Genomic DNA, 15093 nt, shown 5'->3' with positions numbered 1-15093 from the left:
GTGTACTGAGAGTCATGTGGTCAAAGCGAGGCCCTGGTACTCTGACAGAGAGCTGGCACAGTTATCCTAATGTGTGACATCACTTCTAACCAGAGAGCATTCAGCTTTCACAGCAGCCAACATCCTGTCACACTGAGCATGTGCAAACACAGCAGCCAACATCCTGTCACACTGAGCATCTGCAAACACAGCAGCCAACATCCTGTCACACTGAGCATCTGCAAACACCGCTCTCAGCTTCCATCACTCACAAGCTCCACCCTCCACTTAAAACCCCAGAACAAAACTTGTGACCAACACATCACAGACAGAGGTGATGTTCACGCTCTGTTTCTGGGTGGGAAACTCACCTGTGGGTGTGGCTGTTCCTCCCCTACAATCTCTGATGTCACAGCTGCTAAATTAGACTGAAGCCAGACTCAAACAGAAAACATCCTCAAAGACTTAGAGAGAGAGCGCTGCTCCATCTCTGGACCCAAAATATATGTTCCACCACCACGCTGCAATGCATCTTGGGATAGGGTGGTCCCACCTGTGCTTCAAATCCAGGAAGAAGGTGGACATGTTTGTGGGAGGCTAGGATTCTGGACGCCCTTTGCGGCCACGCTTTGATGTCATGGACCTCCAGAGGAAGCAGAGGCTGAATTTAAACACACCTGTTGACTTCATGTGTTCTGCTCTGACAGCTGCCATGTGTCACAGCGTGGATAATAAAGCCATCAAACTTCACTCAGCTCCAATAACACCATCAGTGTTTGATGTCCAGAGGATTCATCAGCTTTAACCATGATAGAAGCAGGAAGTTAAGATGAAGATGATAAACCACACTGAGCGACACACTGCGAGCAGGTTCGCAGAGATCTGAGCAAGAGCGAATGAAAAAACTGAGCGAGAGGGGCTGTTATTGAATGAATGAAGTCCTCACCTCCCAGCTTCAGTCAGGCTGGTTCACCTGTCCCCACACCAGTCACACCACTGGCTGAGAACATGGATCAGCACTTGCACTTGAGCACATGGATAATGTGACTTGGAGCTCTTTTGGTTCAGAGACAGCAAGCAGTTAGGCAAAGAGAGAAGAACTCAGCCTGTGGGGTTCACTGAAAGATGTCATATAAATCCTCAGCACCATCCACAAGCATTTGCATTATTTGCAAAGAACATGGAGAACATCGGTGTATGAACGCAGCAGTACTCGTCTATATTGGAAAACAACATTTACAGCTACATTTACCAGAGGATCACAGACCCGCGCAGTAAACACGAGAGAGATAAACATGTTTGTGAACACAGGTTTGTTCTTACAGATTTATGACTTAATGCCAAACTATTCTGATCTCATTTTAAAATGAAACATGTCCATGTAATGACTGCATTAACCTGATGGGCCTGAGGTTAAGTTTAGGATACAATGTTCATTTCTCCAAAAGATATTTCAGATTGTTCGTACCTGATAAGTAGAAAAAGTAAAAAATATCTTTGAATGGTGTTTTTGTGTTTATTTATTTCTAAATGCTTGGACTGGACAAAATGAAAAGGTTTAGCAATGAGTACATGGCAGGCACAGCTCAGGTTTGAAAGTCTGAGAGGCTGAGACAGATTGTTCACAGAGGGTTAGTTGATATATTGGCAAGAGGAGGATGAAGGTGGAGCTACCATCATCACCATGTCGCCATATGAGGGCAGTGGGTCTCAGGAGGTTCATAAAAACAATTGTGGGATGACTCACTGTCTTACTTTTCTGGAGGTCATTTAATACTTTAGGTTCAACATTTTCCAACCTGATATCGTAACGACATCAGAAATGAGTCATTCTGTTATGCTGCTGTATCATCGATTGATATAAATTCATGTTTCTGTAGCTAATCCAAAAAAATCATTGTTGTCTTCATACATTGACAATAATTCTTTACTCCTAAAGCTTCAAACGAGCAGGTTCATATCTCAGTATTTCACCAACAACTGAGGACACTAGAGTGTCATTCCTCAGTGCAACACAATGCAGTTCATACAGTTTAACAGCATTTGACACATTTCTCTATATAAAACTGTTTCAGGCTAAAAAGTCCGTAAATGTTGACACTAGATCATATTTTCTACTCTTATGTGCACTGGAGTGGGTTGGTGATCAGTCTGTGAGGTGCTATCTAATGATCTACCAACCAAGTTAATAATCCTGTCATAAGATTTGGTTCCATCAATGACAGAAATGGATGAACCAGTGTTGATGTTTGGTTTCAGACTGATGGCACAATGATTGTGACCATGGATGCCGTATTATTGAGCGCTTTCATGGAAACATCATGTTTGTAAGAGACAAAGATGTAGAGGAATATCTGCTGTCTCATCCTGATAGCTCCAAACCAGCTGAGCTGAGGAAATGTTGAAGGAAATTTCATGTCACTGCTCCATCACTAGTGAGGTGTTCTCCTAAATAAGTCATAGTTTTAAATGGATTGGTTATGTAAGAGACAACATTTGAAGTATTTGTGATGGAAACAGATGTTTTTGAATGTGCAGATGTTGAGTGCCCCCCCCCCCCCCCCCCACACACACACACACACCCCTATTTTTTTATTTTATTTTAAAGATAATTGCTGTCATGTTAAAGTTATTATGGCTGATTGAGGACTACTATTTCCTTTTGTAATTAGGATTGTGGCAACTTTAAAGCTGGAAATTTACTTCAGTCACAAAACCAGCCAAAAACACAGGATGTAACTGGTGTAACTGGTGTATTTGGAGCCTCCTGTCGTCATGAAATTCCCTTTATGTTTTTGAACATGATTCATGGAGAACGCTGAGTTGTTAATCAATGCTTACATCATTAACCTACAGTCAACAATGTCACCAAATGTTTCCCAAAAATATTATTTCTCTTATTGACTCGAAACCATTGAGATGATCTTTTTTTTAAACAGGCGAGCAGATCCAACGTATGTCATCAGTGAGCTGGTGAAAAGATACCAGGACAAGAACATCAAGCTGAATTTCATATACGACACCGTGTGTGTGCCGTCCTCACATATACATGTGAGTATTTTCTTTTACTATATGACACAAGAACAACATTTCCTGTTTATAAAACACTGTTTGGTGTTTATCAGACAAATGGAGGAGGAACACCTCGAGGTATTTCCCTGGCTGTCCATGTTTATGGACATAAACTGCAGTGCCAACTATGATTTATTGGTCAATGTACACAAACTGACACACATGTCATCCTAAGCACATGCACACACTATTCAGTCCATACTTTGATAAACTCTTGTACAGTAAACAGTAAATATGTGTTAATCAGAAATCTTTTAGAGCACACGACGGCTTCCTGGGTTTGGGCTGAACGATGGAGAAGGCATGGAGAGGTTCTGCTCCTTCCTCAGAAGATCTGCAGGAGTCACAAAGAGATGAATCCATCAGATCGACTGGAAATTCTGACTGATGCATTATTGCATTATGGGAGGAGGAAGTCATCGGATCTAGGTACACATGTTTCTGTATTAGTAGTTAAAATGACTCATTTACATTCAAACTGAGAGAGCTGACAGTTCCTACTGATAGAAGTGCAGCTCCTTCAGAGATGGGACAAAGAGGAGAAGGTCACAAGTCTGCTGAGGAGGAGATTTCTGCCATCCTGAAAGAGTCCCCGAGAAACCCGACTTTAATGGAACGTATGCTTGTAGTCGCAAGTGAATCTTTTCTCTTCCATGTTTGTCCAAGTGACTATTTCAGAACAAGACATCCAACAGTGGATGGAAAGAGAGACAGAAGCTGACCAACATGCACTTTTGAAAACGAGACCCAAAGGTTTGTTGATTTTGCCTGATTTGTTTCTTATTGGGTACTCAGGAAGCTGACAGTGGCTACTTCCTGTCTTTAGATTCTGTTCCCAGATGGAAGAGGAAGTATGTCATGAAACTGGCTGGGCATTGCACAGCTACAAGCATTTCACCTCATGTCATACTGTGTATGGTTTTGTGTGTGTGATAAATACAATTTGAACTTGAATTTGAAACTGGTTCAATTCAACCAGCTCAGGTAGGATTGAATTAAACTATATTTAGTGTTTTGTTGATATCCCAATCGTAAGAGTTCAAATGTTAGCAAACATAAAGGTTAACAGTTGTGCTTAGTTATGTCGACTATATGATGGGAAAACCTTGCTGTCAGTTTTACATGTGCGTTTTTAAATGTAGATCCCTGAATCACGAGTCACCCACTGCAGACCAAACACAGGAAGTTAACGTGTTAATGTTACCATTTCCAATTACGGTGCCATTCATCTAATCTGGAAATGTTTGTTTTGGGGCGGTGTTGATCTTCCTATTGTGTTTAGGCCAGAGAGTGCTCTTCAAACTACTGACAGACACGCCCACATTACAAGCAGATGGTGTGAGTCTGATTTGATTTTCCAGTCAACGCTGAGAGACTGCGAGCAAGAAATGAAGCAAGGAAGAAGGATCGCTCTACTCAATCTCAAGCACTTTTTCATTGTCACAGAGGGAAACGTTGTATTTTCTGCGTCACTTCCTCACTGAAAAGATATTTGTACCCATTCTGCAGGTAAACTGTTGATGGGACAATAAACAAATTTCACTTTGCAAAATGTTCTGGAGGGAGGTTGTGGTTGCTTCTTTCGACTACCATGACCTGGATGACTGAGAACCTATGCAGACACGTTCTCAGGGAAGGGCTCCACACTTATTGTACTGATTTAACTGAGCTTATTGTCATCAAGCAAAGTTTGCTTTAGTGTGTCTCTATTGACAACAAAGAATTTTTGTCACTAGTTATAAAATGTAGAAATCTTCAAATATATCTGAAGTGCTTGGTGTAAATTCAATGATTCAAGCTCCAGTTGGTTGTCATCTTCATTGAAAAATAAATATGAATAAATGATTATAATATATAATAAATAATATCATGTGTTGTTGGTGTTTTCTGTAAATGTCTTTTTGAATGTAAATGCTTTGTTTGAGACAGACAGGGAGTCGCTATAAAGCTGTCCAATCAAGTCCACGTCTGTAACAGAGACTGAAGAAGATTGTAACAGAGTCCAACAGTCTGCAGTGGCCTCCACAGTCCACCGTCTTCACATCACAATTTCAACATGTCTGTGAAGTCTCCTTGCCCTTGGGCTCATGCCTCGATGAACAAGTAGGTAGAGTTCAAATGTGGGTTTTCAGTGAATGTATAAGTGCAATTTACTGTTACTGCTGCTGTTTGTGTTTTGTCAGGTTTGTTTCGTTAACATTTCTCAGACAGAAGAAGGTGATATTCCAACAGAGCTGAAAAGGAGAGCCGTCGATTCCTTACATTTGAAGAGCAGAGCAGCTGAAGAGAAGCTGTGACTCCAACGTGAGATGGACCCTGTGATTCATCACCTCCACCAGCAACACACTGACCTGCATTCATCCATAGATGCCACTCAGGACCCTGGTTCCACAGCTGTTCTTGTTCACAGCTGCGTCCAGTTAGAGAGGAAACTGTATAATGCAATGATGATGTTCCAGCGTCATGTTATTGCTCCTCCTCCACATGCTTACCTGCCACAGTTTAACTCCGCCTCTCATCTTGACGTTGACGAGGAGAAAAACTAGTTTTGTCCTGCAGATGGCGATCTTGCACCGTGTTCAGAGAGCCGACACTTTGATGATGCTGGTCTACTCAACTTACTTTTAGCCTGGGTTGGACTCTATATGAGCAGCTTCCACTCTGGTTTCAGTGTTAAATACACTTGTTTGATTTCACTTGTAAAAGCTGAAAAATAAATATTTTATTGCAAAAATATTTGTTGGTACATTTTCTGAGAGTCAAATATCTTGTTTGATTTGAGGAATGAACTGTTAAGGTGGAAAAAATGAATCAGGTTAAAATAGTGGTGCTTTAAACCAGTGCAGATGTATAATGTAATTTAACATGTTGATAATGGTTGTAGTGGGCTTGTAATGTAAATGTGTTCTGATTAAATGTGACATTAATGGTGACGCTGCATAAACCTGATAAAACAGTTCTATTAGTGGGTCTGTGTGATCAGCATCAGTGGGTGAAGGTGAGGCCTTGACTAGTAGAACGTCATGTTGGTGTATGACAACACATGAGCCAACATCAGACTCCGAGCGCTACGATGCTCAAGATCAGAAGATCCAGTGTGACATCATCGTTACCTGGCAACAGCAGCCCTCAGCCCATCTGACTTTATTGGAGGATATTTACACCAGCAACACTGTTTAGTTTGATATGACGGATTAACAACATGCTGTGATATCCAGTTCATCTGTAATAGATACTGGATCTAATCAGTCAGCAGATATTTGATCACCTTATTTATAACTACACTAGAAACAAACACAACTGTGTTGGTGATTCATGCAAACTTGCATATCAGCCTTTTAAGGTTTTGTAGTATTGAGAACAAAGAGGTTGTGTTAGGGCTGAAAAGCCCGACTTGTTCTCCTCTGCAGGTCATCAAATGCACCACAGAAGTTTGTATTTGCAGAAGCCTGTATATGTTTGATGGCTTTATTATTCTCTGTTCAAAGACAATAAATGTGGAAAATGTCTCCTGTAGTATCAGCGTCATTTAAAAATGACTGCAAACATTTAGAGAACATGTGCTGCTGTTTGTCCTACATGTCCAACACTGAACTAACCCTGAAAACGTGATGGCAGGTGGCAGATTGGAGTTCACATGAAATATCGGCTGCATGAAGACTGGAAAATATAGATGATACAAATATGCAGCCAAACATTTGTGGACATGGATAAACTATCTGATCCAAAAAGCAGGAAGTGACACAGCTAGAAAATGAAAGTGTGTAACAGCTGAAGTCAAATGTAATGCAGAGTTGAATCTGCACTTGGATCCATCTGTGAAAGGTCCACATGTAGGGATCATGTGACATATTTTCACTTGCAGAAATGGTCCTGTGTGATTTCTAGGCTGTGATATAAAAACTAGTTCCTAATGGCAGCGATTCACTCAGTAAACATGTGTTTCCTTCACCAACCTCACACACAGATCCAATAAGATCAGGAAGTGGGCAGTATAGTACAATATGTGTTATTTTGTGCTGTACTGCCCAAACTAAAGATCTGCTGAAGTGTTGGAAATGATTCAGATGTTTATTTTGGACGATACAGCAGAAGATCAGACATGAAAGTGGAGATAACACAGAAGACCTGCAGCAAAGGGTCAGAGGTCAGACTGGGCCACTGGATTCAACAATGAGCCAATGATCATCAAGTAGTGACTAAAGCAGAGCCCTGACGTTCTGACATTCATCACACAGTTAGAACAAATGTCTGCTGATGACTTCATCTCATGAAACGACTGATAGATGTCAATTCATTGATCAGCTGAGCTCCTGCTGCTGATCTTCTTCATCGTGCACAGAAACATTCAGCTTGTTTCAATCAGTAAATAACTTTGAACTGTTCCCACTCAAAATGCTGTCAGAACAATGATCATTGTTCCTCCCCTCGAGTCTTAATAAAGCTCAACTTGTTCTTTGTGTTTAAACTGACATTTATTTCGGACAGGAGGATTCTTCCACATCTTAACATGTAATGATGTCCAACCACAGCCGATACAATGCCGTCAGAACTAAAAGGAAATACAAACTTAAATGAATATTCTTACTAAAGTCCTTAAGCATTATATACAACGAAACATTCCAAGAGAATGATCAATAAAGTACACATTACACCTCACCTCACGATGTGTTTCATCCATTTCATAGGCTGGTTTGCTGCAATAATGCCAAATAATTAGCAACTCTATAAATAGAAGGTAGTTCTGCAAAATCACTCAGTAGGATGTTTGTTCTAATTTGCTATGAGCTCAGAGCGCATAGAAAATAAAACTAATAGGCTATAAAGAGAGATATGAACATATTTAGAACTTACCAGAATGAAAATGTCTGGAGCACCAACAGATATTTGGAGATGGAAGAGAACTGCACGTCAGCTCGTCTCACAGCTGGAAGTAGTTCAGCAGCGTATTGTGCTGTAAAATCAACTTACTTCAAGACACATACACACACATAAACATTTGCGCGCTAATTTGTCACGAGATAATTTCAGCTACCTCTACAACTGGTCAAAACACAGTTCCTTTTGGTGAACTTAAACCTTTTTTAAATTTTTTTTTATCACATTTCTTTAAACTTTTGCGGCCATCTTATATACCAAAATAGTGTTTCTCACACTCCGACGTCTCACTGGTGGTTCGGATCACCAGACTGAATCCCAGCGCCGTGGACCTGGTCACCGGCCCAGACTCGAATTCATGCTCTGGGACTCTCTCCTCGTCTAAGAGACGTCGGTGCCGGCTCCCCACGGCGTCAGGAATCAGTGCTGGATCCTGGAACAGAGTCACAGATAACAGTTCTGATATTTTCTGATCCGGCTACGAAGGACCAAGTAAATGTTAAGGAATATACTCTAAACACTTCTTCAGTAAAGACTCAGAGAAAAGAAACACACAGAAGTTCTTGCTAGCAAGGGCAGTCTCAGAGACTCGCGCTGAGCACTGCCCCGGTCTTTATTTTATACTTCAGTGTGTGTGTCTGATCAAAGGGTCATATACATGAAAGCACAAAGGGAAAACATCCTTGGTCAGGAAGAGGGTAGCCTCACCCTAGATAACACGGTGAGGAAGTCAAGCAGTTAAAACACTTAGACTAAAACAGACATAGCTACGTTAATCCTACCATAAAACAATAAAACCAGGTACAACTTCTCTTGTGCTCCCAGGACGTGGGGGTGCATTCCTGGGGTGCACGCCAAGCCTGCAGCCTGCTTGAGATCACACACAATTAATTATATGCCTCTAAGTATACATGGTTGAATATTTCCTAATACAAATAACTACATGCAGTATTCTACCATATACAAACGTATATCACTAAAAGATTATACTGATTACTAAATACAATTTTCCATTGACACATCCTCAGGCCTAATATTGCTCATGTGACACATCGCGGACATCCTCTCAGTTCTGTACATATTATTTGTATTGCACTTCGGTTTTTTGCAAACGGGAGCTTTCTGTATAATATTGGTGACGCTGAGCACGTTTCCAAGGCTACCGTCTGTCGGGCAGTCAGGAATGTTACAGTTGCACTGAAACGTCTCCTGCACTCGTCTGTGGTGTTCCCCGGTCACAGACCCACAAGATTCATCAAAGAGGGATTCCACAAAAATTGCAGGTAGCAGGATGAACAAAACTCAATTCATGATGTGGTGATACTTGAACTACTACTTAAATTTTACATTTATTTTCAGGGTTCCCAGGCGTGATTGGCTGTACAGATGGCACTCACATTCCAATCATTGCTCCTTCAGTAAATGAAGGAGACTATGTGAACAGGAAGTCTTTCCACAGCATTAATGCACAGGTGCATAGTTCCCTGTAGCATTTCAAACTAACAAATTATTTCATTATAGTAATGGATGCTAATTTGTGTTCTCTGCACTGTGAAGATCATATATGATGCTGCCAACATTATCACAAATGTGGAAGCCAAGTGGCCAGGCTCTGTGAGTGGTGGTGGTGGAGGACCCCCACCTGTTTTTCGGGCCTCCGCTTTTTTTCTAGTGGCCATAACGGGTCACATTTGAGCATACAGAGTAAGAAAATATGTACTTGTAATGTGCTCAGATAATTTCAATAAGTGCTTACAGAAAGGAAATTAATGTAGCCTCTAACTGCAATTGATTTACATGGGACAAACAGACCAAGCACTATGGCTCATAATACAATTACACCTTACCTGTTTGGACTATATTTTTATATTTCATTTTTACTTGCTGCCAGGAACGTTTGGGGCCTCTTGGGTTGCACTTGTGCTCACATCATCACAAAATAAAATGTATAAAATAAAAAATAAAATATAATAAAATAACGTGTTAAATGGGTGGAAATCCCTAGATCAATGTTTATATTAACACTCACGCATTGACTCTGTCGGCTATGTTTTGCCATGCATGCTCCCTGTCTTTTGCAGCTGAGGCTGTGTTACTTTTTTTCTGCAAAATTTGCGTTTTATCAGCATATGCTGCCATCAGAATTTCGGCGTCAAGCGCTGTAAAATACATTGACCGCGCCTTCTTTCCCTCCGTCTCCATGGTGACTCGCTTAATCTGTGCTCCACTAATCAGGGCTTTATGTATCCTCGTGCGCGCGCTTAACTTGGGGTTAAAGCAACTCCGCGTTGACTGAACTACTTGTTATCAGCCTTTCTGAAACCGAATATTCCGAGTTGGACAGTTCAGGGTTACTCAACCCTGCGTATCGTTTTTCACTCTGAGTTTTCTAAACCGTCTTCCTGAAATAGGGCCCTGGTGACAGAGCTGTTGCAGATGCTGATTACTGTGAGCCAGAGCCATAGTGTTGTTGTGCACTGAACAGACCGGAATTGGCCAGGTGAACCTTTTTTTGGGGTATGAAAAAGGATGGCGAGCCAATGAATGGCTAGGAGCAGGACTCATTCTGCAATTGAAGCTTCCACCGGTTGGGTAGGAAGCTATCAAAGACTACGCTCTGTCCCCATTTTCCAGATACACTGATTTCCGCATTCATACACACCATTCCCCGCATTTATCGACAATAGCGCTTGGACATCTCTCATGGACATTCAGATAGAACTCATGGACTTCAGTGTGGATCAGTGTTAACATGTGTTATTAACCCTTTACAGCCGGTCGGAGCGGGCACGCTCTGTTTTGCGTAACTATTTTTAAATCCCAGTAGCTCTGCAACCACGTAAGCTAGCGCAAAAATTTTTTTTGCATATGAAACCGGAGGAGTTGTACTTACATTTTATGCCATCAGCTTGTCCTAGGTCACAGTTTCCTTCCACATAAAGCTTTGCAAAAACTGCATAAAAAGCGCTTGCAGGAACAAAAACATAGTATTCCAGAAACACGCTTTGCCAATCCGATCAGCTGTTCATAACACTTCCTATGTTGGAATAGACGTCAGCGCGAACTTTTGCATTTCCGCCATTACCTGCCCGAAACCGGAAGTGACGTCATTTTCGCGGAAATGTAGTCTTTTTTATGATCAGGGCCTCAGGGCATATACTGGTCTTTTTAAAAGTTATCTTTGACTTTATGACTTTCTGTGTCGTTTCTGGGATGCTTAGGACTCATATTGCACTGCTGGAAATAGTTTATTTTGATGCATATGCTGCTTTTTTGCAAATTTGCAGTATAATATTTATTTTCGTTTTTCCTGCAGTGTATAAAAATTGGTGTATTTCAAAAATAAAACTATGAAGACACTCAAAATAAATTTCCTGTGGTGGGAAACTATTTTGTGCAACTTTTTTGTATTTACAGTTTTGAGGGATAAGCCTCTTAAATTTCTCTAACTACAAATATATGTTAAAAAAGCAAAAACGATTTTCATTTTTTTTGTAGTTTATTGCACTTTTTTGCAATTTATGTAATTAGTATGCACTTAATGAATACATATTATTAAAATCTGGGCTATAATGGTTGTATTGATGTATAGCAACTTAAAAATGCTCCCAAAAATGGCTCCACAGCATGTAAAAATATAATATAAGCTCTGGCGGACTTGGTTCTATGGTAGGTCTTAAAGGGTTAATGGGGAGCTGTTTTTGAGAATCTGTATTGCTTGGTATAAGCCAGAAGAATTTGCTTAGTTGTCTTTGTGCACCCCCACTGGGTTTTTGATTAATTGAATAGCTGTAGCAGGAGTGATTATTTAATATTTTCTTTTCTTGTTATTTTTCTTTGGGGGTTTGGTTAAATACATGGTACCTGCAAAAGCATTTTGTGTTGTGTGTATTTATTAATTACTGCCCATCTACGGTGGCCCTGAAGTGCAAATCACACCAACAAATTGCTAAACACAACAACAAAATTGAGAGGCCCTGGGCCCTGTTTCAGGAAGCCGGTTTAGAAAACTCAGAGTGAAAAACGATACGCAGGGTTGAGTAATCCCGAACTGTCCAACTCGGAATATTCGGTTTCAGAAAGGCTGATAACAATTAGTTCAGTCAACGCGGAGTTGCTTTAACCCCAAGTGAAGCGCGCGGACGAGGATACATAAAGCCCTGATAAGCGGAGCACAGATTAAGCGAGTCACCATGGAGACGGAGGGATAGAAGGCGTGATCAATGTATTTCACAGCGCTTGAGGCCGAAATTCTGATGGCAGCATATGCCGATAACACGCAAATTCCGCGGAAAAAAGTAACACAGCCACAGCTGCGAAAGACAGGGAGCATGCATGGCAAAACATAGCCGACAGAGTCAATGCGTGAGTGTTAATATAAACATTGATCTAGGGATTTCCACCCATTTAACACGTTATTTTATCATATGTTATTTTATTTGTTATTTTATACATTTTATTTTGTGATGTGATGTGAGCGCAGGTGCAACCCAACAGGCCCCAAACGTTCCTGGCAGCAAGTAAAAATGAAATATAAAAATATAGTCCAAACAGGTGAGGTGTAATTGTATTATGAGCCATAGTGCGTGGTCTGTTTGTCCGATGTAAATCAATTGCAGTTAGAGGCTACATTAATTTTCTTTCTGTAAGCACGTATTGAAATTATCTGAGCACATTACAAGTACATATTTGCTTACTCTGTATGCTCAAATGTGACCCGTTATAGCCAACAGAAAAAAAGCGGAGGCCCGAAAAACAGGTGGGGGTCCTCCACCACCACCACTCACAGAGGCTGAGCAGTTGGCCCTCAGCCAAAACAGTGGGCGCCCTGTGGCCGAAGGCATCTCTGCGGGGACATCCTCTGAGTCAATAACCCCGCAAGACACAAGTGCCTACATAGGGGGTAAATCCAAAATAATACATGATGTGCATACATCCTTTCTTCACAGTCACCTTTGCAGTGCGACTCATTCATTTGATAAACTCTTTACCATAATGGATTATTTTGTAGTGAAGTTATTTTCCTACTGATTTTGCCTTCCCTCAGTCTTGGTTGTCTTTGAGAGCATAATGACAATGAAGTGTAAGGTGATTGGTATGTTTGTTAATTGCCATTTGGTCCCTTGTAAGTTATAAGTGACCTGTATAAACCTCATATTCTATCAGTTGATGGTGGTGGTGTACTGCATCTGGTGCAGCCTCCTGTTGAGCCAGACCAACATGCAGTTGTGAGTAATACTCCACAGATTATATGAGTGTACAGTAGAACAGCAATGTTGTCTATTTCTTTACTGCAGGAAAATAATGAAGAAACATTGACAGCTGTTACAGAGGAGGAAGCAACAGAGACACTTTATGAGGTGTACATCTTTTAATACTTTGTGTACAGGAAATACAGGCGACCAATAAAGCCAGTTGAACAAAAAATCTGTTTATTCTTCTTTCAACATGTTGAGGTGATGGGTCAAAAGAAATGATTGTGACATATGGTGTCTCTGACTGCACTTCCATCTTGTATGTCCGTGGGAGGGTCAGGATGTTCATGGTTTGGATCACTGCTGATGTCTGGTTCAGAAGGACAGTGTTCTCCTCTAATTGTGGCAATGTTGTGAAGAATCACACATGCCACAATAATGTCACATGCCCTTTCTGGGGTGACCCTGAGTCTTTGCAGGCACTGGAACCGGGCCTTAAGCATTCCGATAGTCATTTCAATTCTGGCTCTTGTCCTGCAATGAGCCAGATTATATCGCTGCTGTGGGCCCGGTTCAGGGTCAGGGTAAGGGGTAAGCAAATAGGGTAAACATGGATACCCCCTATCACCAAGCAAGTAGCCAGTGAACTCTCCTAAGACAGAAGGATACACTTCAGTTCAAATGTCCCTGAAGCAATTGGTCTTTATATATTTTAAAGTATTTTCAACTCACCATGTCCAAATTTTGTGCTCAGTGTACATTCACGGAATATTTGTGAGTCATGGACAGAGCCTGGCCACTTGGCTTCCACATTTGTGATAATGTTGGCAGCATCATATATGATCTTCACAGTGCAGAGAACACAAATTAGCATCCATTACTATAATGAAATGATTTGTTAGTTTGAAATGCTACAGGGAACTATGTACCTGTACATTAATGCTGTGGAAAGACTTCCTGTTCACATAGTCTCCTTCATTTACTAAAGGAGCAATGACTGGAATGTGAGTGCCATCTATACACGCCTGGGAACCCTGAAAATAAATGTAAAATTTAAGTAGTAGTCCAAGTATCACCACATCATAAATTAAGTTTTGTTCATCCTGATACCTGCAATTTTGTGGCATCCCTCTTTGATGAATCTTGTGGGTCTATGACCGGGGAACACCACACACGAGTGCAGGAGACGTTTCAGTGCAACTGTAACATTCCTGACTGCCCGACAGACGGTAGCCTTGGAAACGTGCTCAGCGTCACCAATATTATACAGAAAGCTCCCGTTTGCAAAAAAACGAAGTGCAATACAAATAATATGTACAGAACTGAGAGCATGTCCGCGATGTGTCACATGCGTAATATATGGCCTGAGGATGTTATTCACATAACTTATAGATTGTGCTGAGAAACGGTAACGTTCGCACAGAAAATCATCAGGAAATGATAAAATGTCCAAACGTGCTCTAATCACTCTCTCCCGGCGGAGAGCTCTGCGGAGAATTTGGGCTTCACGATCTACTGGCTCTTCAAGGAAGGGACACGCCATGTCCGACACTTCCTACTGTCAGGTTTCCGACAAAGGGGCGGAGACAGTCAGGGTTAGTTGTAGTAAACCTGCTAGGGGGCAGGTTAGCTTCACGGCGTGTGTCGTCATAGTGACTCACTCAGGCTTCATCTGAACTCGCTTTGTGAAACCGAAAACCCAGAGTTTTCGTTAACTCAGGGTATACTTACTCAGTTTTTCCACTAAACCGGCTTCCTGAAACAGGGCCCCGAAGTGCAAATCACACCAACAAATTGCTAAACACAACAACAAAATCGAGAAACAAAAAAACAAATGGAGAATCACAAAACAAAATTGAGAAGCACAAAATCAAATTAAGAAGCACAAAAACAAAATTGAGAAGCACAAAAACAAAACTGAGAATCACAAAAGCAAAATTGAGAATCACAAAAACAAAAGAAGAATCAC

The 15093-nt window shown here is 41.1% G+C and overlaps 2 long non-coding RNA genes across 3 annotated transcripts; one reads left to right on the top strand and one right to left on the bottom strand.

Moving 5' to 3' along the window:
- The first annotated feature begins 2719 nt into the window (after nt 1–2719).
- On the top strand, nt 2720–4474 carry LOC146712507 (uncharacterized). Its single transcript, XR_014917091.1, has 3 exons — nt 2720–3030; nt 3299–3804; nt 4334–4474. It is a non-coding gene; the product is annotated as an uncharacterized LOC146712507 (long non-coding RNA).
- Nucleotides 4475–13340: 8866 nt separating this feature from the next.
- Nucleotides 13341–14584, bottom strand: LOC146712506 (uncharacterized). 2 transcript variants are annotated; one of them, XR_014917103.1, is made up of 3 exons: nt 14054–14578; nt 13857–13968; nt 13341–13776 (listed from the first exon to the last, which is right to left on the bottom strand). It is a non-coding gene; the product is annotated as an uncharacterized LOC146712506 (long non-coding RNA). The 2 variants fall into 2 exon arrangements; XR_014917102.1 differs by having other exon boundaries at nt 13857–14584.
- Nucleotides 14585–15093: the final 509 nt, after the last annotated feature.

This window comes from Copadichromis virginalis, linkage group LG3 (genome assembly GCF_057382275.1).
Source record: "Copadichromis virginalis isolate Kocher_CV1m ecotype Utaka linkage group LG3, C_Virginalis_male_GT1.1, whole genome shotgun sequence".
Lineage (NCBI taxonomy): Eukaryota > Metazoa > Chordata > Actinopteri > Cichliformes > Cichlidae > Copadichromis > Copadichromis virginalis.
Note: the sequence above shows the minus strand (reverse complement) of the source record. Positions and strands in the feature narration are given on the sequence as shown.